General features: G+C 42.2%; 1 non-coding gene across 1 annotated transcript; it reads right to left on the bottom strand.

Annotated features, from left to right (window-relative positions):
- Positions 1 to 17,224: 17,224 nt before the first annotated feature.
- TRNAV-CAC (transfer RNA valine (anticodon CAC)) lies at positions 17,225 to 17,297 on the bottom strand. Its single transcript has one exon. It is a non-coding gene; the product is annotated as a tRNA-Val (tRNA).
- Positions 17,298 to 26,128: the final 8,831 nt, after the last annotated feature.

Below are 26,128 nucleotides of genomic sequence, written 5' to 3'. Positions count from 1 at the left end.
GGAGAGGCCACAACAGTGAGAGGCCCACATACCGCAAAAAAAAAAAAAAAAAAAAAAAAAGTATGTAATCGAGTAACTGCTTTAGACTCCTGATTTTAAGTCGAAATCTTATGAAGTTTAGGCAAAGTTTCAGACCATCGAATAATTTAAAGTTTACCATACTTTTAGGTATAATTGATTACCTTTGTAAAAATTAATACTTGAAGAAGATTGAGGTATTGTCAGGTAACTGAAATACCCAAAGAGGAAATAAAACGTATTACATTTATAAATTTATATAAGATGCATAAATGCTAAGCCAAGGTCAGCAAACTTTTTCTTAAAGGGCCAGATAGTAAATATTTTAGGTTTTGTGGGCCAGAGGGTCTGTGCCACAACTACTCAATTTTGCCACTGTATTGGGAAAGCAGCCAGAGATAATAAATGTTAAATGAATGGACATGGCTGTGTTCTAATAAAACTTTGTTTACAAAAACAAGTGGTGAGCCCAGAGGCCATCATTTGCCAATCCCAAAGAGGCCTGTATTACATTGGGAAGTGTTTCATTAGCTACCTTTATAAACTGAAGCAAACATTATTCAAGATCCCTAAAAATTATTGCTAAAATAACAAATGAAATATGTAATCTGAACTTGAACATTTAAGAACATTATTCTTCAATTAAAATATTTATTCCTTTATATCCAACAACAAGTTTTCAGGAAATGAAAGCACAAAGGAACATCATAAACACCACCAGGGGATACAATCAGCAAAATCCTGATTGTGGGAAACCGTGTGGAACAAACTACCTGCTTGCTTTCTTTCTCTTTCTCTCTCTTTCTCTCTTGGCTGTGTTGGGTCTTCGTTGCTGTGCGCGGGCTTTCTCTATTTGCCGTGAGGGGGGCTACTCTGTGTTGCAATGCGCAGGTTTCTCATTGCAGTGGCTTCTCTTGTTGCGGAGCACGGGCTCTAGGCACACGGGTTTCAGTAGTTGTGGCTTGTGGGCTCTAGAGTGCAGGCTCAATAGTTGAGGCACAGGGGCTTAGTTGCTCTGCAGCATATGGGATCTTCCCAGACCAGGGCTCGAACCTGTGTCCCCTGCATTGGCAGGTGGATTCTTAACCACTGTGCCACCAGGGAAGCCCCCTGCTTTCTTCAACAAATAAAGTGCAAGGGAAAAAAATAAAGCAAGGAGCCAAATGGAGACGTGTTAAAAGAGACTTGAGAGGCATATTGACCAATAGTAATGCACAGATCTTGTTTGGATTCTGATTCAAACATACTGTATATGTAAAATGATGACATTTACAAAACAGCTGAAAATGTGAACACTGGCTGGATATTTGATAAAATTAAGGAATTATTGTTCAAACTTTATAGACATGATAAATGTGTTATGGTTATATATATTTTTAAAGAGTCCATATCTTTTAGAAATACATGCTGAACTATTTACAAGTAAAATGGTATATGCCTAGGATTTGCTTCAAATATGGGAGGGAATTAACTGGTGAAGGTATGGTTGAAACAACACTGGCCCTGAGTTGATAATGATTAAAGTTGGGTAATGTGAACATGGGGGTTCATACACTATTTTGGCCTTTTTTGTTAAGTATATTGAAATGTTTCATAATACATTTTAATTTTAATTTAATTTTAATTTATTTATTTTTTGTTTTGCGGTACACGGGCCTCTCACTGTTGTGGCCTCTCCCGTTGCGGAGCACAGGCTCCAGACGCACAGGCTCAGCAGCCATGGCTCACAGGCCCAGCCACTCCGCGGCATGTGGGATCTTCCTGGACCGGGGCACGAACCCGTGTCCCCTGCATCGGCAGGCGGACTCTCAATCACTGCACCACCAGGGAAGCCCAATACAACATTTTTAAACTGGAAATTTAAAAGTTTATTTTTTAAAAAACATAGCAGTGAAAAGGAACAAACTACTGATATACAGAGGGACATGAATGAATCTCAAAATCTATGCTGGGTAAGAAAAGCCAGAGACAGAAGAGTATTTACTGTATGACTCTGTTGATATAAAATTCTAGAAAATGCAAATTAATATATAGTGACAGAAAGTGGATCAGTGGCTTCCTGGCTCTGGGAGTAGAAGGAGGGATATTCTGTGGTGCAAGGAGAATCTCTTGGGAGTGATGAAAATGTTCTGTATCTTGACTGTGGTGGTCATGGTTTCATAGATGTGAACCATCTGGTTTTTTTAAAAGCTTAGGAACACACTAAGGTTTTGAATTTGTTGTTTCAATAAACTGAACACTAATCTTTTAAACCAGGGATCAGCAAACTTTCTGAAAAGGGTCACATAGTAAATATTTTAGACATAGCAGGACATACGGTCTCTGTGGCAACTACACTGAAATCTGAATTTCAAAAATTTTCACGTCACAAAATATTATTCCCCTTTCTATTTTTTCCAACATTTATAAATGTAAAAACATTCTCAACTCATGGGCCATGCAAATCAGCGTGAGCCGATTTGACCCACAGCCATAGTTCACTGGACCCTTACAAACTTTTCACCATTAGACAAAAATAAAAGTAAACTTTTGAATAGTCTTTTCTGCACAGGAAAAACCACCCCGGAGAGCGTGAAACTAACTCACTTAACTATTATTATTATTATCACTATTATTTTACCCTATAGACTGGGTATTTCCAGTGCCTTTGGCAGGGATTTCTTGGAATAAACCAACAATGTTTTCAAATTATGATTTGGTTTTGCATGGAGCTTGACTAAAGGAAAAGAATGCACTGCTCAACTACTTGTAAATGTTGCTATTCTTTGGAGTAGAGATTACTCACTCTAAATTGATAAGTTGCTGTTCTAGCATCTGTCACACTTTCTAATGTACTCTCATTTAGCCTGTCTCACAGACCTTGATCACCTTTGGACACCAACAAGAGTGAATCTTTCCTCCAAAGCTGGGAGGAAAAGATGTGGGGCAGGGGGGTTGTGCAGGAGAGATATATGAAAAGGGGCTGTATTTTAGTTGCAGAAGAGTTGGATGAGAGTAGTTATGCAATCTTGATCTCAGTAAAGTGGGCAGTCAGACTGGCCATGAAGAATGAAAAAGACGCGGGCATGAGGTAGGGGCTGAAAACCATAGAAACAGCCTTTAAACAATGTCATAGAAGACACAACATGAACAAAAGGATTGCCAGGAGGCAGTTAGACACCAAGTAGGTAGGTGTAGGTACTCGGTACTTGTTTGTTGCCAAAATAGCACCTACATAATTCCCATTTACTTTTGGAGAAGGATATTATAGAAAAAAGAATAGGTAGTGGACACCTTTTGTTTTGCTTAATTAGCACCCTCTTTTCTGAATCCACAGGGTAGTCGTGTTAGTACAATGTGGCCTTACTGTCCTGGCCCCATCTGATTGGTCAGGGTAAGGATGTGACCCAACTTGGCCACGTCTTTAGTTGGTCAGTGTTCAACCCAGCTCTGACCCAATCCAGGCCAAGCAAAGTTCTTTCCCAGGAATGTTGGAGCTAGAACTGAGAAAGAGAAAGCTGGTCTCTCTTTGTATGTCTGGACTGCAAGATATAATAGCCCAGGAGCTGGTGGACAAGTAGAGGACACCTGCTTGTAGAGATAGAAGGATGAAAGCAGATGTGAGTTGGAGAAGAGGGGTACGGAACTCTAATTCTAGTTGTCCCTGGAGCCTCGAGTCTATGCTTGGATTCTGGAAAACAGCCCAATATTCCTTTCATGTATCCCTCATTTCAGTTAAACAGATTCCAGTTGACTTTATGTCACTCACAACCAGGAGTCCTATATGATACAGAATGAATGAGTGAATGAATGAATAAATGACAACATCTCTACACTCAAGGTCATAATCCCAGAGCCTAGAGGTGTTCCAATTAGTTTCAATGATGATGAGACTTTTAAACTGGTATAAACGTTAATAAAGGGAAACCTCACTAAAATGGATTTGGGAGGCTAGAAGCAGGAGAGCTCTCATGCACATACCACTCAGTCTCAATTACAGGAAGAACTGTCGATTACAGACCCCAACAGAAGAATCACAGAAAAGAAGGAACCATCAATTACAGGTCCCAACAGGAAAAGATGTACATTGCATCTCCTACATGAAATCCAATACCCCAGCAATTCAGCCAATGAGAAACCATCATTACCCCAAACTCTCACTTTCTCTAATGGACTTTCATTCAAAACAACCCCTCCGGGCTTCCCTGGTGGCGCAGTGGTTAGGAGTCTGCCTGCTAATGCAGGGGACACGGGTTTGAGCCCTGGTCGGGGAAGATCCCACGTGCTGTGGAGCATCTGGGCCCGTGCGCCACAACTACTGAAGCCCGCGTGCCCAGAGCCCGTGCTCTGCAACAAGAGGCCACCACTCTGAGAAGCCCGTGCACCGCAACAATGAGTAGCCCCCGCTCTCAGCAACTAGAGAAAACCCGCGTGCAGCAGCGAAGACCCAGTGCAGCCAAAAATTAAATAAATGAATAAATAAATTTATTTAAAAAAAAACTACCCTCCCAATGTGCTCCTTTTTCCCTATAAAATAATGTTCTTCTCCTTTGTTTATTGGACTTGCCTATGGCTTTTGCTATAGCTTGTTTGTCCCGAATTGCAATTCCTCCACTATCCTGGAATAAACATATTTGCTGGTTGAATAACTGACTTTTATTTTTAAGGTCAACATTGGCCTATGAAGAACATGTAAAAGCAAACTCTTTTCATCTTAAGAAGAAAGGAATCTTCACCCACTAACTCAGGCAAACTGGAGAAACAGGTCTATCAACTCATTCAATCTTAAGGAATTTTCTGGTAGTCCCTATGAAGTAAAAGAAAGAAAATGTGCCTTTGGAAACCAGAGATATCAACAAGGAAATAAAAGAGCCTGAGCCATTTCATTGCTGTGATCTGCTTTCCCATTTTTTTTTTTTTAAGAGGAAGAAGGGATGGCATGTCTTATGTAGGAATGCCTTAATACATGGACACAATCCCAAGCAATTGTCCTTCAGTCATGGCTAAAGTGGCCTATTTATGCCTAATCGCAGTTCACATACTCAAGAATCTGTCTGAAATATGTAAAGTTTTGAGAAGTTGTGCAGAAATTATGGAAGAATGTCAGCAACAACGCTTGGTAATGATGTTAGCGTTTAGGAGAGTCTCTAGGAGGAAACTCAGGTTTACTCTTCTATAAGGAGGGTTATGTGGTCAGGCTGAGGGCATTACCTAAGAGCTTTGGATAAAAGGGATTATAACCAGAGTTTTAAAAGGTTAAATGAATTTTCTTGTGTAGCTTACTCTTAAACTAGCCTTTCTTCCCAAAATGCCCTGAATTGTCAGTCTCTGTTATGATTAGAGCTCTTCCAGAAAGTGATATGTTTTCTAAGTTATACTGAAAATGAAAGGGATCCGTGAAAAAACATAAGCCTTTTATTTTTTTAAGTAATTTTTTTTTTTTTTTTTTTTTTTGCGGTACGCGGGCCTCTCACTGCCGCGGGCTCTCCCATTACGGAGCACAGGCTCCGGACGCGCAGGCCCAGCGGCCATGGCCCACGGGCCCAGCCGCTCCGCGGCACGTGGGATCCTCACAGACGGGGGCACGAACCCACGTCCCCTGCATCGGCAGGCGGACTCTCAACCACTGCGCCACCAGGGAAGCCCTTAAGTAATTTTTAACAAGCAAATAGTTAAATCCCCACTAGTCAGGCTGCCTTTCTTTGACTAGGAAAGTGACATTTTTAAGAACTGGTCGGTCCCAGTTTCCATTCAAAAACTCCTTTATCCTACTGGCTTTTCTCTCCCTGGTGATTCTCCTGGCTTGTGGCAGCATGTCTTTTAAGTATGGGGCAAGCGTGGCTGGTTTATCTCCTCCCCTTCTTATTCCCATCTTTGCCTCTCTTTTCACTGCCTCCTCTCATTGCCAAAAAGAAAAAAATGTGCATTTCTTTCACCTGTAAATTTACAGTTGCAAATGAAAGTATCTAAATTAAATTGGTTTCACCTTGTGCCCACCTATTTAGGAGTACAGAGAGGAATTATCCCCTCCTACCATTTTAAGCATGCAATGCATGCTTGATACAAAAAAAAAAAAAAAAAGTTTTAAACACTGGAAAGTATAAAGAAGATGGGGAATAATTGCCCATATTTTCATTACCCAAAGACAAATACTATTTTGGGGTATTTCTACAGAGGCCTTTTCTTTCTTTCTTTTATGCTTCTTTGGGGTCTTAGTTTATGGGTATAGTTTTTCATCATAATTGTGATTACTTTTCCCCCTAATATTCTATAGAAGTATTTCTCGGTTTTACTACAAACCTCATAAATATGCATTAGATGCATAATATTTCATCCAGTGAAATATTCTACGTAACCACTTCCTACTTCTAGATATTTCGCAAACCTTACTTCTTCTGTCATCTCATCAGTGTTACCCGTGAGTTTTCCAAAACATGAATGGCCGGGCAGGATTGTCAGCAACAAGATCTTAAGTGGTAGCTCATCCACCGGTAGCCAAGAAAGGATGTTTGTAATGAGGAACTGCCACAGCGCTGGAGCATGAAGGGTGAGGTGGCGAACATGGCAGCAAAAAAGGGCAAGAGAGGGCCTCCCTGGTGGCGCAAGTGGTTGAGAGTCCGCCTGCCGATGCAGGGGATACGGGTTCGTGCCCTGGTCTGGGAGGATCCCATATGCCGCGGAGCGGCTGGGCCCGTGAGCCATGGCCGCTGAGCCTGCGCGTCCGGAGCCTGCGCGTCCGGAGCCTGTGCTCCGCAACGGGGGAGGCCACAACAGTGAGAGGCCCGCATACCGCAAAAAAAAAAAAAAAAAAAAAAAAAAAAAGGGCAAGAGGACACTTTCTAAAAAGACAAATATAACTTCAAGTAATGTAGGCAAAACTCCATGAAACATTCACTCGGCAGTCCCTACATTACGTGCCAACAGGACACACAGACATCTCAACAAACAAAGTGCAAAGATAATCTATAAACAAACAAGGAGTACTAGCAGCACTGGGGAGGTGGGGATTAACTCTGCCTGGGAGGGCTCCACCGAGGTGGAACTGCTCACCTAGGTCTTGACAAATAAGAAGGAGTTCCCTGGCTAGACAAAGGAGAAGACACATGTAGACAGAGGAAATAGCATGTGCAGCAGTCCAGTTTCTAAAACAGCAAGGTGTGTTCGAGGACTCTCAACCAGGGCTATGTAGCTGCAGTGAAGTGAGAGAAGCTGGGGTCACGTCCTGAAGAACCCTGATGCCCTGTGTTGTACAGTAAAGAATTTGTCTGGTCCTTGTGTCTAGTCCTATCTCAGTGGTAAACACTAAATACTTGCCATTTACTGAGTGATCCTTTGTTGTTCATGGTGGCCCCTGACCACACCTGTGTTTATGCTAATGAGATGACTTTCCAGCATGACTGTCATGACTTAGACCAGTCATGCTGGAAAGATCAACCAAGTGATTAGAGGGTTGGGGCTTTGAGCCAGCCAACCTCTAGGGAGTGGAAGGAAGCTGGAGACTGAGTTCAATCACATGGCTGATAATTCAATCAATCATATCTATGTAATGAAACCCCAGTAAAACTCGAGACCCCAAGACTCCAGTGAGCTTCCTGGTCGACAAATACATCAAATGTGCAAGGAGGAGGGTGCATCCTGAGTCTACTAGGAAAGTGCACAGAAGCTCTACATCTGGCTGGTCCTGATTTGCATCCTTTATAATAAAACTATAGTTGTAAGTATAGTACTTTCTTGAGAGTTTTATGAATTGTTCTAGGTGGTTGAGGGCACCCTGAATTTGTAGCCAGTTGGTCAGAAGTGCAGGTAGGCTGGGGGCCCCTGAACTTGTGACTGGCATCTGAAGGACAGCAGTCTTACCAGGGACAGTGCCCTCAACCTGTAAGTCTGTGCAAACTTCAGGTGATCTGCATAGGAATCACACTGCAAGGTTGCATCCTGGGAAGAAATTTGGACCTAATTTTGAAGGATTTTTAAAGTAAAGGGACATCACATATTTGTGTCTTAGGAAAATCACTCTGTGCAGTATGAAGAGTGGATTAGACAGGGAAAAATATGAAGGGAGGGCTTTATGGATTGCTGGGAATCAGGCAGGAGCAATAAACTAGGCCAACATACAGCAATCAGGAGTGAAGATGAATTACCAAAAATCTCTGAAATAAGTGTGTGAAGCAGCAGATCAAAGAGCAGCATCCCCTGGGGTTGGCTCTGCAAGAATGTGCCCAACCTATCATGGAATGAAGATAGCAGTTTATTGGAAACATCACTTTCGATTATCACAAGCTAAAAGATTTGATTCTTTTAAAAAAGTAAAAAGGTGCATTTTTCTTTTGAGTCTTTAGGAAGAGTTTAAAGATACAGAATAATACAATGAATGATTAGGTGCTTACCCCTGCCCCCAATTAGCACATGTAAATATTCTCTTCTTTTCTATTAATTAGTTCTATTTGTGCTTATTTGTTTTCTATTATAAATCAGTGGCTTTCGGCAGGGGGGCGGGGACTCCCAGGGGACATTGGATGGTGTCTAGAGGTATTTTTGGTTGTCACAATTGGGGATGCTACTGGCATCTAGTGAATACAGCCCAGAGGTGCTGCTAAACATCCTAAAATGCACAGGGCCATTCCCATAGCAAAGAATTATCTGGCCCAAAATGTCAATGCTGAGGATGAAAAATCCTGATTTAAATAAAAGAAATAAAATATTATAGATAAAGTTGAATTCCCTGTGTACCCTTCCAAACCCACTTCTCAACCACCCTCTCCCCAAAGGCAGCCACTAACTTGAATTAGGTATAAGGACAGAGGATTTTTTTTGAGTTATATTTTTCCAATTTCTTTTTTGCTAAGTTCTTAGGGTTCAACCCTTTGAAAATTTTTAGTTAATTCTCAGTGTCTCCAACAGGAATGAAAGTACCCACATAGACACCACTGTGCCATTAAAAAAGTACAATTGTAAAGGTGCTGCCTTTACACACACACACACACACACACACACACACACACACACACACACACATCCAGATCCATCCCCTTAACCACTGTTAATCTGCGCTGCCCTCTTTCTCAAGCTAGGCTGTGTTGCCCACCTAAAAGCGGGAGAGGAGATTGTACTCTCCTTTATTTACTGTGGTAAAAAACAAGACAATGAAAAACCATTGCCAGAAATAAGATTAGACACAGTGCTAGACATGCTTCAGCCTTGACCAAAACATAACAAAAAACTCTTCATTCAGTCTCCTTTTACACTGCTACTAGCAGTCCATCCTACAAGATCATATGGTTGACCCTTTTACAGAATACAGTAAGTGTTTAATAACATCTGTTGGAACAGGGTCACTAAAAGCAGGCTTATTAAGCAAGGATGATCTAATTCAAGTCATAGTCTTACAAAAGACTTACAAACAGATGTTTGTGTTACAAACAGCTTATGAGAATTTGGGGTTAATACTGAAATGATGTTTCAGTGCAAAAAAAAATCAACTAAAAGAAATGAAAAAGTTATCAAAAAGATGGAGAACAAAAAATTGCTCCTTGTTTTTTATTTTAAAAAATAAAAAGCAAAACTATCTTTTAACTGCATGCTAAGTACTGTGCTTTATACTGGTGATAAACTATCACTCCAAGTGAGGGGAATATCACTCAAGATGCCCTCAAGGATCTCATAATCCAGAAAGGGAAACACAAACATTAGCAGATAATGCTCGTAAGATGACATGGTGGGACAATGAAAGAGATATTTTTTCAGTATAACTGCAGCAGAGATGAAATTAAAGACTCACTTGGTAATAGCAACGCCCTTCTTCATCCCATCCAAACTATTGTTTATAACCTTGTAATAAGAGAATGCCATTTAAATTAAAATAGTCCAACAAACTTACTCTACCAGATTTAAAATATATTGCTATAATAATCCACTGTAATTTATATGGATATGGCACTGGTTTAAAACTAGGTAGACATAATAGAATAGAGAGTATAGAAACAGTTTGATCTAGCATAAATATGGTATTTCATATCAGTAAAGAAAGTATGGATTATTCAATAAATGATCTTGAAATAATTTTTAGTTTGGAGGAAAAAGTACATCATATCCCTAGTTCTTCTTAGTAGCAAATAAATTCTAGGAGGATCAAAGATTAAATATTTTTAAAACACATGAAAAACTAGAAGGAAATATAGGTATTTTCAAAATCTTGAGTCAAATGAGATCTTTCTAAGCATGACACCAAATTTAGAAATTCCAAAAAGAAAATAATTTTTGCTAGATTAAATTTTTAAACTTCTGAACTACAGAAAACTGTCACAAACAAATGTAAAAAGAGAAGCAATCTTTTTTTTTTTTAAAAAAGTAGGTCGTCTGGACTAATATCCTTAAGATGTGAAGAGCTCTTATAAATGAATAAGGAAAATGTGACTCTCCCCGATAAAATGGGAAAAATGAAATAAAAATGCAATTCACAAAAGATTTACAAATAATCAGGTGGAAAGATAGCATTCTTACTAATAGTCAAAGAAATGCAAATTTCACAATAAATCATGGTGAAGATTTTAAGACTGAAAATACCAGTTTGTGCAGAAAGCAGATATTATTACACGCTGATGGTGGCAAGATACCTTGGCAGAAATCTTCTAGATGGAAATTTGGTAATACGTGTAAAAAGTTAAAGGAGAAGAGAAAATAGAGGGGAAGAAGGTTGAGGGGAAGAAGAGATGCTGAAGGGAATACTTTTGAACTAGCCCTTCTCATGAAATTTATCTTAAAATTTATCTTAGATATGCTTCTAGGTCAAGGTGTCAGCAGGGTTGGTTTCTCCTGAGACCTCCTTGGCTTGCCCATGGCCACTTTCTCGCTGTGTCCTCACGTGGCTTTGCTCTGGCTTTGTTTCCTCTTCATATAAGGATACCAGTCATATTGGATTAAGGCTCCACCCTTATTTAACATTAATTACCTCTCTAAAAGCCCTATTTCCAAATATAGTCACATTGAGGGTTAGAGCTTCAACATACGGATTTGGGGGGAACACAATTCAGTCTATTGCAAATAGTGAAAAGTGGAAACAACCTAGAGGTCCAGAAAGTAAAATGTTATGCAGCCTCACAAGCGATGAAGCCGATTTATATTTGTTAACATGGAAAGCTGCCATGATACGTGACATTTTTTTTTTTTTTGGCCGCAACCCACAGGTTAGGGGATCTTAGTTCCCTGACCAGAGATTGAACCCCTGCCCTCGGCAGTGAAAGCGCAGAGTCATAACCACTGGGCCGCCAGGGAATTCCTTATGACATGTTTCTTAACAGGTTTTAAAACAATAGGCTTAGTATGACCACTCTTTCGGAAACATATATATGTATATTTGCAAAAAAAAGTTTATGGGGCCTCCCTGGTGGCGCAAGTGGTTGAGAGTCCGCCTGCCGATGCAGGGGATACGGGTTCGTGCCCCGGTCTGGGAGGATCCCATATGCCGCGGAGCGGCTGGGCCCGTGAGCCATGGCCGCTGAGCCTGCGCGTCCGGAGCCTGCGCGTCCGGAGCCTGTGCTCCGCAACGGGGGAGGCCACAACAGTGAGAGGCCCGCATACCGCAAAAAAAAAAAAAAAAAAGTTTATGTACCCCAGCGTAAACAAAGTGACATCTGGATAGTGGAGCTCTGAGAAAGATACATATTCAATTTTATATTTTTATGAATAATATAAACTGAATATTTTAACCTTTATAATAAAGGAGAAAAAAGTTATTTTCGAAAGGACAGTTCAGTCCCAAATTTATTTCTTCCAGGATTATTTAGATAAACTTAAAATTCTGATCGCTAATTTTATGCATAAATAATTACAAACTATGAGCCAAAGTGACTCTACGGGGTGCACCAGCGGAGGCCACTGATGGGAGGCAGATTACAATCTTGAGTGGAAGAGATTCATTTGCAGAAAAATTATGACCATAAAAAAGTGTTAATTAGGGGCTTCCCTGGTGGCGCAGTGGTTGAGAGTCCGCCCGCCGATGCAGGGGACACGGGTTTGTGACCCGGTCCGGGAAGATCCCACATGCCGCGGAGCGGCTGGGCCCGTGAGCCATGGCCGCTGAGCCTGTGCGTCCGGATCCTGTGCTCCGCAACGGGAGAGGCCACAGCGGTGAGAGGCCTGCATACCGCAAAAAAAAAAAAAAAAAAAGAAAAAGAAAAAGTGTTAATTAACCAACAGAATTTATGGGTGTGCTTTGTGGACACTGGCACTCATTCCATTTGATTATTGTAGCCTATCAAACTACATAATTTAAGCCAAAAGGCCCTGTTAGAATAGACAAATACACTGACAAGTTTCAAAGACAATATATTCCTTTTTTTAGCAACTTGGAATCCTATGCACAATTTCAACACCAACCAAGTGGAATTTCACAAAAAAATTGCACTTTCACAACAAGGAAAAAAACAACGTAACAGTATATGTTGGTTTAGTCCCTGACTGGTTTATCCACTAATTCAGTCCCCAGAGTGACAACTGTTTCCTTTTAGTGAAAAATCATCCCAATTTGCTACTTCTTTTGAGTTAGTTTTTGTATTTAAAGCATCAAAATTCACGGCAGCTCCCTCAAATTTGAAGACCTCAGCAGTGAAATCACCTAGTGGTGATGGTCATTCAGACTAAGCAACATTCCCAGTGTAGCCCTCCCTTCTGCATCCTTAGTGATGGTTATGCCGTAGACAGAACCTCCAAAATGCAGCTTGATTTGCCTAAATAGAAGAAACAGATCTTTCTCTGTTGGAGTGAAAGTTGGCATCAAGAACAGAAATTCATCTCCTGACTTTTTGCCATCCTCAAACGTTTAGCTAACTGATCCATCCGGACAGGCGAAAGCATAATGTCTTTCAACCTCTCCTGGGATTATCAAGTAGCTGATTGCAACCTTTCACAATCCTTCAGCATATGGGTTGCATAATCTTTGGGGGATTCTGCAGAATGTGCCGATAATGGTCTCCTCTTTGACATTCAAGTTAATTATCACTACTGAATCTTTAATACTTAAAAAATACGTGTGGCTTAATTTGTTCATGAATCAGTGGTTTAATAAATGCCAGCATATATATAAAATTATGTTAATGCTTTGTATCTTTTTTGAGCAAAGTGCATTAAAAATTAAAATAAAATTAATACTCACTTTCCCATTCTTACACTGTAGGTAATGTTATTTTACACTGTGCTACAGTCTTCTACAAATTGATGTTCAGTGCTTTGAATTAATGAACTTTGTGATTTATTTACTGGCTGGGGTATTATTCATTGCTTTTTCAATTACTGTAAAACTTTATACATCATGGCATGAGACTGAGCAATTGGATGAATAGTATTGGGCGAGTTTTTCTTTTAAAAGGGATCATGTAATAAAGACAGAAAACTAAATTAGCATCTCTAATATGCCAGCCAGTGACACTGGGCTCTGTGTTAGTGGGCTTATGAATGACCTTCCAGAAGTGAAGCTTTCAGAATCAGAATGTTCAGGAAAACCTGATCTCCCGCCCTTGAATAACTGCAAATGTTCATGGCGAACCATTATCGTCCACAGAACTAAAAAGCAAGAATCTCTAGGATCCAGCGTATTAGCAAGAGGCTGAGATTTTGAAAGTACTGACATGTCGTATCATCCTATCAATTTTTAGAACTGCCAGAACTGATGATTATGCTTTGCACCAACACCTAAATGTGTCCCATGCATCTGACTTCTTTCCATATTTCTTTTAGTCAACACTGACAAGATTCCTAGCCCTGCTCTGGGCTCTAAGGGCTGAGGGAACATAACACAGAGATGACATTCCCCCAGGGTTTGTTTTGTTTGTTTGTTTTAATCTCTTGAAAACCCTGTGTCATTCCCAGGAGGAGCATCCCATGTAGTACATGGCCGCAGCTGGAAAACTCAAGGTGAGGCCAATGTGAGAGGCTAGAGGGGGCCTCACTGAACTGCTCCCACAATCACAGAAGAGAGAGAAGCACAGTGAGAAGCCAGGAGAAGCGGTTGACAAGGCAACAGAAGCAGCAAACTGGCTCATTGGGAGCCCAGACTCAGCACCAGCAAGCCACTGCCTGTGAAAAACCCACAGCCACATGGGGCCCAGGATCCTTCCAGCCAGCTTGACCCACTCTGCTCATGACCCTCAACCTACAGGAACTTCAGATGCGCCAATAGAAAGGGAGGCTTTTCACCTGGCATGAGGGATTTTACTATTCAAAAGGAAGGACAAAGGGAGGGAGGAAAGACCTGTTATCGCCTCAGAAAAAATGGGCCTGATGACAAGACACTGCACCACAAATACCCCAGAAGCCCAGGCATCCCCTCGCTTACTCATGCAATTTGAGACCAGACCACACAAAACACCGGAAGGAAGCCTGTGCTTGAGACAAGGGGTAGCCATGTAACTAATAAGCATTTATTAGTCCTGTGCATAGATATGCAAAATACCCATCACACAAGGAGACTTCAAACTCTAATTTTAGGAATTTTATCCCTGTCTCAAAAATATAACCTCTGTTTTCTGGAATTTTCCTCATTCTGTTCTGGCATCTCTTAGTTGGTCAATCTGCCCGCATCCCTTTGGTCACCTCCCATTAGAACAGGTCCCCCTCCACCCAGCGCCCCGCCCCCCAGGGCCATTGCCTTCTCCGGCACAGGGCTGGTCCCAAGTCACTGTCTGTCATACAAGCATCCGTCTGACCTGACCCCTCATTTCTTGTCCCCCAACCTGTTCCCTGCTTACGGCCTTTCCTGACCCTTGTACCTGATGCTCAGATGGCTTCTCTGGCTCTTAACACTGCCTTCTGCTTCCTCCTTGATTTAAACCCAGCTCTTTGATGAGACCTAAGCCCCTCCAGGAGCCCCTTACCCAGGACAGGTCCCCACCAAGCCAGCCCTGGTTCCTCCAACTGAGCAGACCAAGGCAGTTCTGGAAATTTTGCTTTTGGGAGTCAAGGAGAAAATCTTATTTTGCATCAACACTTATTGTAAATAACACCTGTAAAAACTGGTGGATTTCTTGTCTGATCCTTCCTCAATGATGCAGCATGGTATGTATCTCAGGGTCCTCATTCCAAACGTCAGTGAAGGTTGCACAGAGCTACAGTTCATCCAATAATATGGTTCATCCACTAATAGGACCAGACACTGGAATCCTTGGCTTGAGTCACATCTCTTGTCATTTGATGTTTTCTGATAAGAGACAAAGGCTGTAAAAATAAATAAGCAACAGCATTCCAGTTGTTGCAAGTTCTGGGGAGCAGGGGGCTTTTAGACTTCCTATGCCATAACCATCCAAATGGATCCCAAAAGTTATGTAGCTCCTGGAAAGTGTCACAATTATCTTGGTAAGTAAATCACTCTGCCCAGAAGTACCCACAAAATCCATTTTTTAATGTCTTTATTGGAGTATAATTGCTTTACAATGGTGTGTTAGTTTCTGCTTTATAACAAAGTGAATCAGCTATATGTATACATATATCCCCATATCTCCTCCCTCTTGCATCTCCCTCCCACCCTCCCTATCCCACCCCTCTAGGTGGTCACAAAGCACTGAGCTGATCTCCCTGTGCTATGCGGCTGCTTCCCACTAGCTATCTCTTTTATATTTGGTAGTGTATATGTGTCCATGCCACTCTCTCACTTTGTCCCAGCTTCCCCTTCCCCCTCCGTGTCCTCAAGTCCATTCTCTACGTCTGTGTCTTTATGCCTGTCCTGCCCCTAGGTTCCTCAGAACCTTTTTTTTTTTTAGATTCCATATGTATGTGTTAGCCTACAGTACTTTTCTCTTTCTGACTTACTTCACTCTGTATGACAGACTCTAGGTCCATCCACCTCACTACAAATAACTCAATTTCATTTCTTTTTATGGCTGAGTAATATTCCATTGTATACATGTGCCACATCTTCTTTATCCATTCATCTGTCGATGGACACTTAGGCTGCTTCCACGTCTTGGCTATTGTAAATAGAGCTGCAATGAACGTTGTGGTACATGGCTCTTTTTTTTTTTTTTTTTTTTTTTTTTTTTGCGGTACGCGGGCCTCTCACTGTTGCGGGGCACAGGTTCCGGACGTGCAGGCTCAGCGGCCATGGCTCTCGGGCCCAGCTGCTCTGCGGCATGTGGGATCTTCCTGGACCGGGGCACGAACCCGCGTCCCCTTCATCAGCAGGTGGACTCTCAACCACTGCGCCACCAGGGAAGCCCTACATGGCTCTTTTTGAATTATGGTTTTCTCAGGGTATATGCCCAGTAATGGGATTGCTGGGTCATATGGTAGTTCTGTTTTTAGTTTTTTAAGGAACCTCCATAATGTTCTCCATAGTGGCTGTATCAATTTACATTCCCACCGACAGTGCACAAAATCCATTTTAAAGTCTCTGCTTTCAGGTTATCTGAAGAGCCTGTATGAAGAGACCTAGCATAGGTTGTAGTGAACAGAGGGTGTGGGTTCCGAGAAAGTCATGACATGTGCTCAGTTCTGGCCGGAGTGGCTCATGGCTATACTGTGGTCAGTGCCAGCTGAGACCCACTCAGGACCCTGCATGGCCTGCCCAATGACCTCCAGAACTTTTGGGAAGGTGGCAACAGCATGGGAGGGTGACTGAAGGAAGATTCAGGGATGTGTCCCACACTTAGTCTCTGAAATCGGTGTGACTCTTTGGCTCCAGTTAGAACTGGTGAATTCCGCAAATCCAAATGTCAGAGTGGTGATTTCTTGTAGAGAGTGGATGGCAGCCCTGGATATTTTGGGAACTAACCGTATCATTTTCCCTCATCTCTTCTGGGAGAGCAGCCTACTTCTACACACCTGATCCCAGGAGATCAGTCTCCAAAAAGCCCCACCTTGAGTGCAAGTTACAGGCTCAAAAGATGCTGCTGCTTTGGCTGACAGCTGGGGTGATGTAGGCAGAGAAGCTGGGATGTGGAGGCATGCTATTCTGACCTACAACTGCTTCCCTTGCAGCCTGTGGACACTGCGAAAGCAATTTTGAAAATCTGAGACATCTTGATGTATCTGTTCATCTTAAGCTTGTTTTAATAACTATAATTTTATTTTTTAAAGCATTTATACCCTTTAAATTATTTATTTATTTATTTTATTTGGCTGCACTGGGTCTTAGTTGTGGCACACGGGATCATCGTTGCCACATGCAGGATCTTTGTTGCAGCATGAGGGATCTTTAGTTGCAGCATGCTAACTCTTAGGTGTGTCATGTGGGATCTAGTTCCCTGACCAGGGATCAAACCTGGGCCCCCTGCATTGTGAGCGCAGAGTCTTAGCCACTGGGCTACCAGGGAAGTCCCTAATAACTCTAATTTTAGATAGTCATCTTTTATCCTGATCTTGAGTCTTACATCTTACATTTAGTTTTTAAGCTTCATAATGAATATTAATGAACTAATTTACTTAGGGATTCACCTGGAGTCTATTTCTTTATGTATGGCTTTTATCACAGTGATCTCAAACACTTCTAGGAAGATTACCCACATAAATAGTGCCCCCAGCATTTATGCTGGGAAATACTTGATTGCTTTCTGCTTATTGTTATATCAGGAAACCCGTTCATTCTCAAAATATAAACTCTTGCAATTGAATCAAATGACTCAGCTCTCCCGCTCCAGCCATGCTGCCTGGCCTTTCCCCACAGCTCCAGACAGGTGTCCAGTTGTCCTGAGCACACCCCCGCTCACCTGTCCTGTTGTACGAAACTAAACGTGTTCCCTTCTTTCCCAGAGTCTCCCTAGTTACTCCCACCAGTTTGTGCAAATATTCCTGTGTCCTTTGGGGATCCCACATCACCTATTGGACCCATGAACCAACCCTCCAAAATCACACATAATATGTGGTACATGTGTGCATATTTTTCTGGTGATCACACCCACAGCTTTCATTATATTCTCAAAGGGCCCATGACCCTTTCATCCAAAAGGATGGAAATGGTCTGTCACTGTCATCGATACTGTCCTATGGTATACTTGCAACAGTAGAACAGCCTCCTGGCTGGTCCCCCCGCCTCCAGGGTCCTTCCAGTCCATTCTGTGCACTGACACCACCTCACTGATCATCCGTGGAACACAAGGTTTACCTGCTTTAATTCTCTCCCATCCCCCCAGTCCACAGGAGCCTGAGAGCAGTGCCACCACACCTGTTTTACTCCTAATTAATTGCTTTCCTACCTAGAACATCTCCCCTGCCTCTCTCCGCACACCCATCCACACCCCACACTTCAAGGCCCAGCCAAAGGCACGTCCCAGCTGAAGACCAGCCTAGAGGTGGAGTTTGGTTTCAGATGACAGGATACCTGAGAGGGGATGTGGGCCTGGAGGTTTACAGAGCTGGAAAGGTCTGCATGGAGTTGAAAATCTTGAAAAAGGACGAGCTCTCCAAGGTTTCAACCTTGACAATGAAAGAGCTCTCCAAGGTAACTAAAAGCAAAAACAGTCAAGTGTTTATTCTCAATTTCTACAGCACTTAGGTGCCTGGCCCAGGGCTCCACAAAGAGCCCACTTGAATACTTACCGAACAAATGTGGAATGTTACATTCAAAGTGAAACATAAGCTGATGGGGGAATGGGAGTTTCATTAGGTTAAAATTTGCCTGCAAAATATTTTGAGCAAAGTACTTTGCAAAAATTAGGTGAATTATTTCCCTAGTCTTTGCCTCAAAAATTGTAATTTATAAAAGCACTGGAGTTGAAAGTGGTTTAAAGCGGCAAATGAAAACTCAAATGACATCCTTAATAGGTGCATATTAAATATACATATTTCTATTAACATTTTTCATGGATGTGATGATAAAGTAAATCTACAGTGGAGAGAAAGAAAATACACTTTGCATTAATAATTTGTAAATCACTATCTCAGGGATTTGCTTAATTACTGTTACCTATGCAACTAACCCCGGGCATAATTATTTAGGAAATGTCTTCCTTGCAACACATTCTAAACCAATATTGTTGGTCTCTAAGGAGAAACTGTGTCCGCAGTTAAGTCAGGTGTTTAATATCATGAGTCAATATTAATATTAAACTAGAGCTGGAGAGAGAACAAAAAACAGGGGCTGGTGCACAGCCACAGAACCACGCTACAACTGCAGGCAACTGTGAGTTGCCAAATTAGGTGTCACTGAAATGGAAGACCAAGCAGGAAGCTGGTGGCTCGGCAGGCAGGGCCTGTCCCTCATAACGCGCTCACCAATATAACATTCCCCCAGTGCTTCATCTTCATTTGCAGAGGATAATGGATAGGATCAGGGCTGTGAGCGTTTGGTCAGTTGCACAAGGCCCCAGCCTCTAGGCACAGAGCCACCACGGATCCTGGCTTCTACCAGACCATCTACTCTCTACCAACTCAACAGCAGTTTATAAATTCCCCCCCAGGGCTTAACGATGCCCTTTGGACCTCCACGCACAGGAGCCCTTTAAAAGCTGTCATCCCCAAAGCTGGCTGCCTATAGCATCCCACCAGGGTTCAGACCACACAGCCCAACTGTGCCCCAAATCTAGAGAATTTCCAGGTCAGAGCCCTCAACAATACCTGCTCCTCTCATCGCACGTGACGAAACAGGGGCCTGGAAGATCTAAGAACTGGGCCCGAACCCTGATCTTCTTCCAGTCCGGAGGAGGTTCTGCTGTATCCCAGTTCTGCCAGCTGTTATGACGTAGGGGATGCCAACCGAAGTAGAGCTGGCTTTTCAGAAGTGATATTGCAGTCCTTCAGGAATCCTGAGCACCGGGACCTTTGAGTGTTATTGGAAAAGCACTGTTCCAGTTTACTGGAAATTTTCCTTTTACACATTGACCTCCTGCCCTTGCTAAACCGTTCCCCTTCTTTTCCTCTGGAAACGGTCCACCTGGACACCCCTTGCCATTGCTACCCAGCTGTGGGCACAGGGATTCCTGTCTACTAGGCTCCCTTGTAAACGTAGTGAGCACTGGCCAAGAATGGGAGGAAAAGGCTGGAGCATCAGAGGTTTTTTGATGCAGCTGTTCTAGAGCAAGACCCACGGTGCAGAAAACCAAACTCTGACAGCGGGTGTTTGCAGCAAAATAAGGGTTTATTTGCAGGGTGCCAAGCAAGGGAGTGGGAGACCAGTCTCAGATCCACTCCATCTTGGTCTTTGAGTTAGGGCTGTTTTAAAGGGGAAGAACGAAGAAACTGGGATTAATCATTTTGTGACATTTCTGTGACATTTCTTAACTGTCGTTTCGCGAGTCAGGATGTCTCTGGTTTATGATTCTCTGGCCAGATGGTCCGTGGCTCAGGGATCTGTGAGCTCATCTTGCTCTGAGTCTTTACGTTACTGATGACCTCCATAATAGCAATTTTACTGTATTAACAATGTTACCGAGAACAGCCATCTTCGTCATCTGACTCTGTTTGATTCGTGTTCAGTTAGCACAGGATTGAGGTCAGAGGAGACAAGAAAGGGATCGAGGTTTTGAATAGAGAGATCAATCATAAACTCCGTAAGGGAACTTGGTTTTAGAGGGACTCGGTTTCACAGTCAGTGGCCAAGTCCTTGACCTGAAAGCTGCCTCGGGTGGCCGTGTCTTCATGAAGGGCTTTGCCTGGCTCAGAAAAGCCTTGCAGCTGATAAGCTTTGTGAAGTCCCTGTCCTGCCTTGTTTCCACCAATTAAAGCATGCTCAGCCCTTTCCCCTTCCCTCACTGGTTTAGGCAGATGGCCCACTCCGTCAGCAACCAAAGCAGAGACATGGTCTGAGCTGACTCATTGAAGAACAGTAATTCCTTCCAGAGAAGATTCGCCATTCGTTTAGACATTGGAGCAATTATTTGCTGGCGGACAGTTGTAATTACTTTTTACTGCAGGTAGGCAACTGTTCCAGAAGTCAAGCTAATCAAATTACTGGTTTCTGAATGGCTTCTGGAACAAGTAATTTTCAACAAGTCAGCACAGCATGTTCAGTGAACTTTCCACCCAGGATAAACCCCTGCCTTTGTGGCTCCGCACTGCAGGCAAGATGTGGGTTCTTTGATGGGGCACTTTGGAACTGTAGGGGCATTTTTCTTCCAGGACGCTTCGTTTGAAAATGGGACTTGAGCAAATCGTGCTTGGAGATATTTCATGAGCTTGCACCAAATCATTCTTCTAATTTTTAATTACTTTGGGAGTTGGCATTAAATTGTATCAACCAACTAACCAACCTTTCTAGCAACAGCACGGTAAATCACTTTCCCAGTCATGGTATCCCATGGTAACTTCTCCCTCCATGCTACCCATTTCTGAAGAGAAGTTAAGGGAAAAATAAATCCAGAGGGTCTTTTAGTCAAGGTTCCTAACAAAATTACCAACTACTGTAGACTGTAGATAATGATTTTGCGACAAGGTTCTCTATTTGACAAGAAAAAGCCCTTTTGAATGCTTGTCAACATTGGACCCTATCAGCTGATTTGACATTTAACAGATTTTAAAAAGCACATCCATGGTCTGCTGGGACAACAGTTCCTTTTACTGAGAAGTCGATCGAGGTATTTTTTGCTGTTGTTGTTGTTGTTATGATTACTAAACATTCCCACCTCCTGCTTTGCCATCCACTAATTAGCTGAGCTCTGGTTTTGAGTGGGCCATAACTGTTCTCTTTGTGTCCATGAGTTGGCTTGTCCTGTTACCTGTCCAGGGGAAGGAGCAAACGCAAAACTGTATGACTTGGGAGAAGACTGGGCCTAACTTAACTCTAATATCATAAGAAGAGACAGATCTGCTTTTAAGCAGATTGAGAACACTGAATTGTTGAGAATCAAGAGAGGATGAACTATATAGACTATTGATCCGCAGACTATTTTCCAGCTTTATTGAAAGATAATTGACATATAACATATATAAGTTTAAAATATGATAATTTGATAGACATTTATATTGAAGAATATTTACCACAATAAGGTTAAACACCTCATGTAATTACCATTTGTGTGTATGTGTGTATGGTGAGAACATTTAAGACTTACCCTCTTAGTAACCTTCAAATATACAATACAGTATTGTAAACTATAATCACCATGCTGCACAACAGATCCCTAGAACTCATTCATGTTATGACTAGAAGTTTGTACCCTTTGACCAATATCTCATCACCACCCAACACCCCAGTTCCTGGCAGCCACCAATCTACTCTGTTTCCATGGGTTTGGGTTTTCTAGATTCCATGTGTAAGCGAGATCATATAGTATTTGTCTTTCTCTGTGGAGACTATTTTTTAGACTTTTTGACATATAGTCAATGCATAGAGACCTGTTAAGGGAATTTATTTCAAGCAATGTGTGTTATCAGTTTGGTTTATTGATATGCAAATTCATTAGAGTCTGGGATCCCCAGAGAAGGAATTGTAACCCCACAGCAAACATCCTTTGCAGTCCTTAGAAATCAAAAAACCTTCATTCATTGTTAGGAAAGTTGAAAGTATGCTAGATAGCTGTCCTCAAAAGCCTGAAAAATGCTTAGCTGAAAATCATGAAGTAGGTTTAAGAAACTGTTTATTATTTAATACTACACAACATTTAGTATTACCACAACCTTTGCAAGTCATTCTGATGAGGGCACTAAAGTCACCCTCAACTGCAGGACCCCAGCTCTAAAACATCAGGAGGGTAGAGTCTGCAAGTTGAGAGCATATGAGTCAGAGCAAAAGTTTGGAATCAGACAGAACTGGGCTCAAATCCCACTCTACCACTTCCTACCCGTGTCTTCCTACAATCCTGTCTGCCTTGCAATGGGGGTGATGAGATAATGTATGTGAAGCACTTAGTGCTGTGCCTGGCACATAGTAAATGCTCAACAAACTGTGATCAATACATTAATTATGCTGATGAATCATGCTTCCTTTAAAAGACATACACCATTAACATTTCAAAGGGTGTACCCTTTGCTAGCCAAACCTCCTTTACGGAACATCTAACATTCTGGGTGTTGAGGAAGATTCTAAGGTACCCATGAGACCTATACTATCACAAAAGGTCAGTGTGGTCACTTATCACAAAGTGTGGTCAGTGGGCCACTGCCCCAGAATCACCAATAGTGCATGTTTATAAAACTGGTTTCTGGGCCCCCTAGAAGGCAGGCTGCATTGGTCAGGATTGGCCAGGCTATGCTGCAGTAAGAGACACACACTAGAAGCTTGGCAATTTCACCTTGAAAGGTTTATTTCTCACTCACACAAAGTCCGCTGTGGCTCTGAGTGTCCTCCAGGGCATCTCATTTTCAGCAGGGGCTTGGGGACGCAGGCTGTTTCTGGTTGCTCCACCGTGGAGATAAAGCCTCTTGTTGTTGATGTGGCAGGTGAAGAAGACCATCAAAGTGACTCCTGGCACATCTACTCACAGTCTGTTGGCCAGAACCTGTCATGTGATCCCATTTACTGCCAGGAGCTGAGAAAAAAGGTGAGGAGGGCGGATATTTGAAATATCTCTCTCTGCCTCACTCACTGAATCATTCTCTGGGGTTAGGATCTAGGACTCTACATTTTCAAACTCCCCATATGATACAATTCAAAGTTAGCCATCACAGGGCTGTGATTATCTACTGCTGGCAATGTTCCTTTTTGGGATAAATAATTTGAAATAATGGAAATGAGAGAGTGGCTCTGTCAATATAATAATTAAAGTGAGAGTCTAAGAGTCTAAAACATTAGGCTCTTTTCTAGCCGTTATGGTAAGTGTAGCTCTTAGGTACAGATGCCTCTCAAATCTATTTCTGGTCCAGACTCTCCACTGCCTTCAGACTGATGTATACTCAGCCAGGGTCTCACAAACCTCAAACTGTTTGTTCACCTCTACCAAACCTGTCCCCGTGTCGTGTCCTGGGACAGTACCAATACCCACCCTCCCAGGCAACTTCCAAGGCTTTGTGACTTGGGAGTCTTCCTTGGCTTTTCCTTTTTTTTTTAACCCCTCAAAGCCAGGCATCAAGACTGTGTTTCTGTCTCTTCACCGCATATTTCTTCTGTTCCCATCTCTCTTCCTCCACTGCTATTTCCTTAGTCCAGGGTCCCATCATCACTCACCTAGTCTCCCTGCCCTGGTCCAGCTCCTCTCTCCTCTTTCTCCCAAATTGCTGCCAGAGTGATGAACTCCCCTTCACGATAAGCATTTCCTCATTTTTTTATGACCCAGCAAGACTATCTCCTCTCCTCAGCCTTTTCTGTACCCTTGTCCCCTTCACTGTTCCCCAGTATACTTCTCTCACACAGCTATAGTTTGAACTCATCTGTATCTGCTACACTGCAAGCCCCCTGAGGACAGACAGCAAGTTTGCCTCTCTCAGGATTGGATCCTCATGGTCTGACACCACACTCAGCACATAGTAGGTATGAAGGGAGAGAGGAATGAGGGTGGGGAGCTGCATGGTGCCTGGCACCTGGTGGGTGCTATACAAAATTTGTTGAATAGAAAAGAGGATATCCAACAATCTTCCTCTGCTTAGTTATCTCAAATATCCATTAAAGACTTTCATCAAACCCAGAATAATAAACGAATTAAAACGGACTATTCATCTATACGGAAATGGCACTTTTTCTTTAGAAGACTTGATAAGCAAAACCATCTTCACTGGAAACCATGTCCTGCAGCTATGATCAAAGATGAGAATGAGAGGTGGAGCGAGTCAGCATGTTCAGGGTGTCTGAGTAGTACTGTTTTGCAAGCAGAGCAGCATTTTAATTTGCAGAAAAACAATTTTGAGTAAAACCAAGTGAATTAAAAATAAGTTGTGCTTCCCTGGTGGCGCAGTGGTCCAGAGTCCGACTGCCGATGCAGGGGACACAGGTTCGTGCCCCGGTCCGGGAAGATCCCACATGCCGCGGAGCAGCTGGGCCCGTGAGCCATGGCCGCTGAGCCTGCGCGTCCGGAGCCTGTGCTCCGCAACGGGAGAGGCCACAACAGTGAGAGGCCCGCGTACTGATAGATAGATAAATAAACAAATAAACAAACACATAACTAACTAAATAAATAAATAAATTGCATGACTGAACTAATTCCCAGTTCAAGGAGGGCTAACAACTGAAAGTGATATCATTTTTCTTAATTCACAATCGAATCCATAAATATTTGGGGGAGTTAAAATAGTAGTGTTAATATTTGTTATATTCTTGAACATCTACAACAGTATTTATCCACACGTAGTAAAAAATGAGCCAGAAATATACTCAGAATGTATTTCTAGGAGCATGTTTGTGAGCCATTTACATATTATACAATGTGTCTCATGTCTTAAATCATAATACAATTTTGTTACAAAAATTTTCTTATCTCTAGGTCTGCTCTTTCATATTTTTAAGGCAAGACTTGGCACCTCTACTCACTAAAGATTTCCAAAAAATGACCCTCAAATAGGAGACTCTACAAAAGAGGGTAATGTTCTAATATGTAGATATAAAGAGATGAAGAGAGATTAATGAATTAGAAATAGTACTTGGAAAATATGGAATTCTTTTTTTATTTTTTAATTAAAAAAATTTTTTTTTGATGTGGACCTTTTTTTTTTTTTTCGCGGTACGCAGGCCTCTCACTATTGTGGCTTCTCCTGTTGCAGAGCACATGCTCCAGATGCGCAAGCTCAGTGGCCATGGCTCACGGGCCCAGCGGCTCCACGGCATGTGGGATCTTCCCAGACCGGGTCACGAACCCGTATCCCCTGCATCGGCAGGCAGACTCTCAACCACTGCGCCACCAGGGAAGCCCATGATGTGAACCATTTTTAGTCTTTATTGAATCTGTTACAATATTGCTTCTGTTTTATGTTTTGTTTTTTTGGCAATGAGGCATGTGGGATCTTACCTCCCTGAGCAGGGATTGAACCTGCACCCCCTGCCTTGGAAGGCGAAGTCTTAACCACTGGGCCACCAAGGAAGTCTCAACAAGAAATTCTTTTAAAATAATTTTTAATAATATGTGAACTATTTGGAAACTAGAGGCAATCAAAAATAATAAAACAAAAATCGGTCATAATTCCTCCCAAAGCAGATAGTTACTAAATTTTTTGATTTATCTGAAATTTCATATGATGTATGATGTAGGGTAGAAATCAAACTTTTTTCCCTGAATACAAGTTAGCCAGTTATCTCAACTTATATCATTGGGTAAAGCCTTAGAAGAAGTTAATTTCCACTTAAGCA

This window comes from Mesoplodon densirostris, chromosome 4 (assembly GCF_025265405.1).
Source record: "Mesoplodon densirostris isolate mMesDen1 chromosome 4, mMesDen1 primary haplotype, whole genome shotgun sequence".
NCBI classification, from domain to species: Eukaryota; Metazoa; Chordata; class Mammalia; order Artiodactyla; family Ziphiidae; genus Mesoplodon; species Mesoplodon densirostris.
This window is presented reverse-complemented; position numbering and strand designations above follow the sequence as displayed.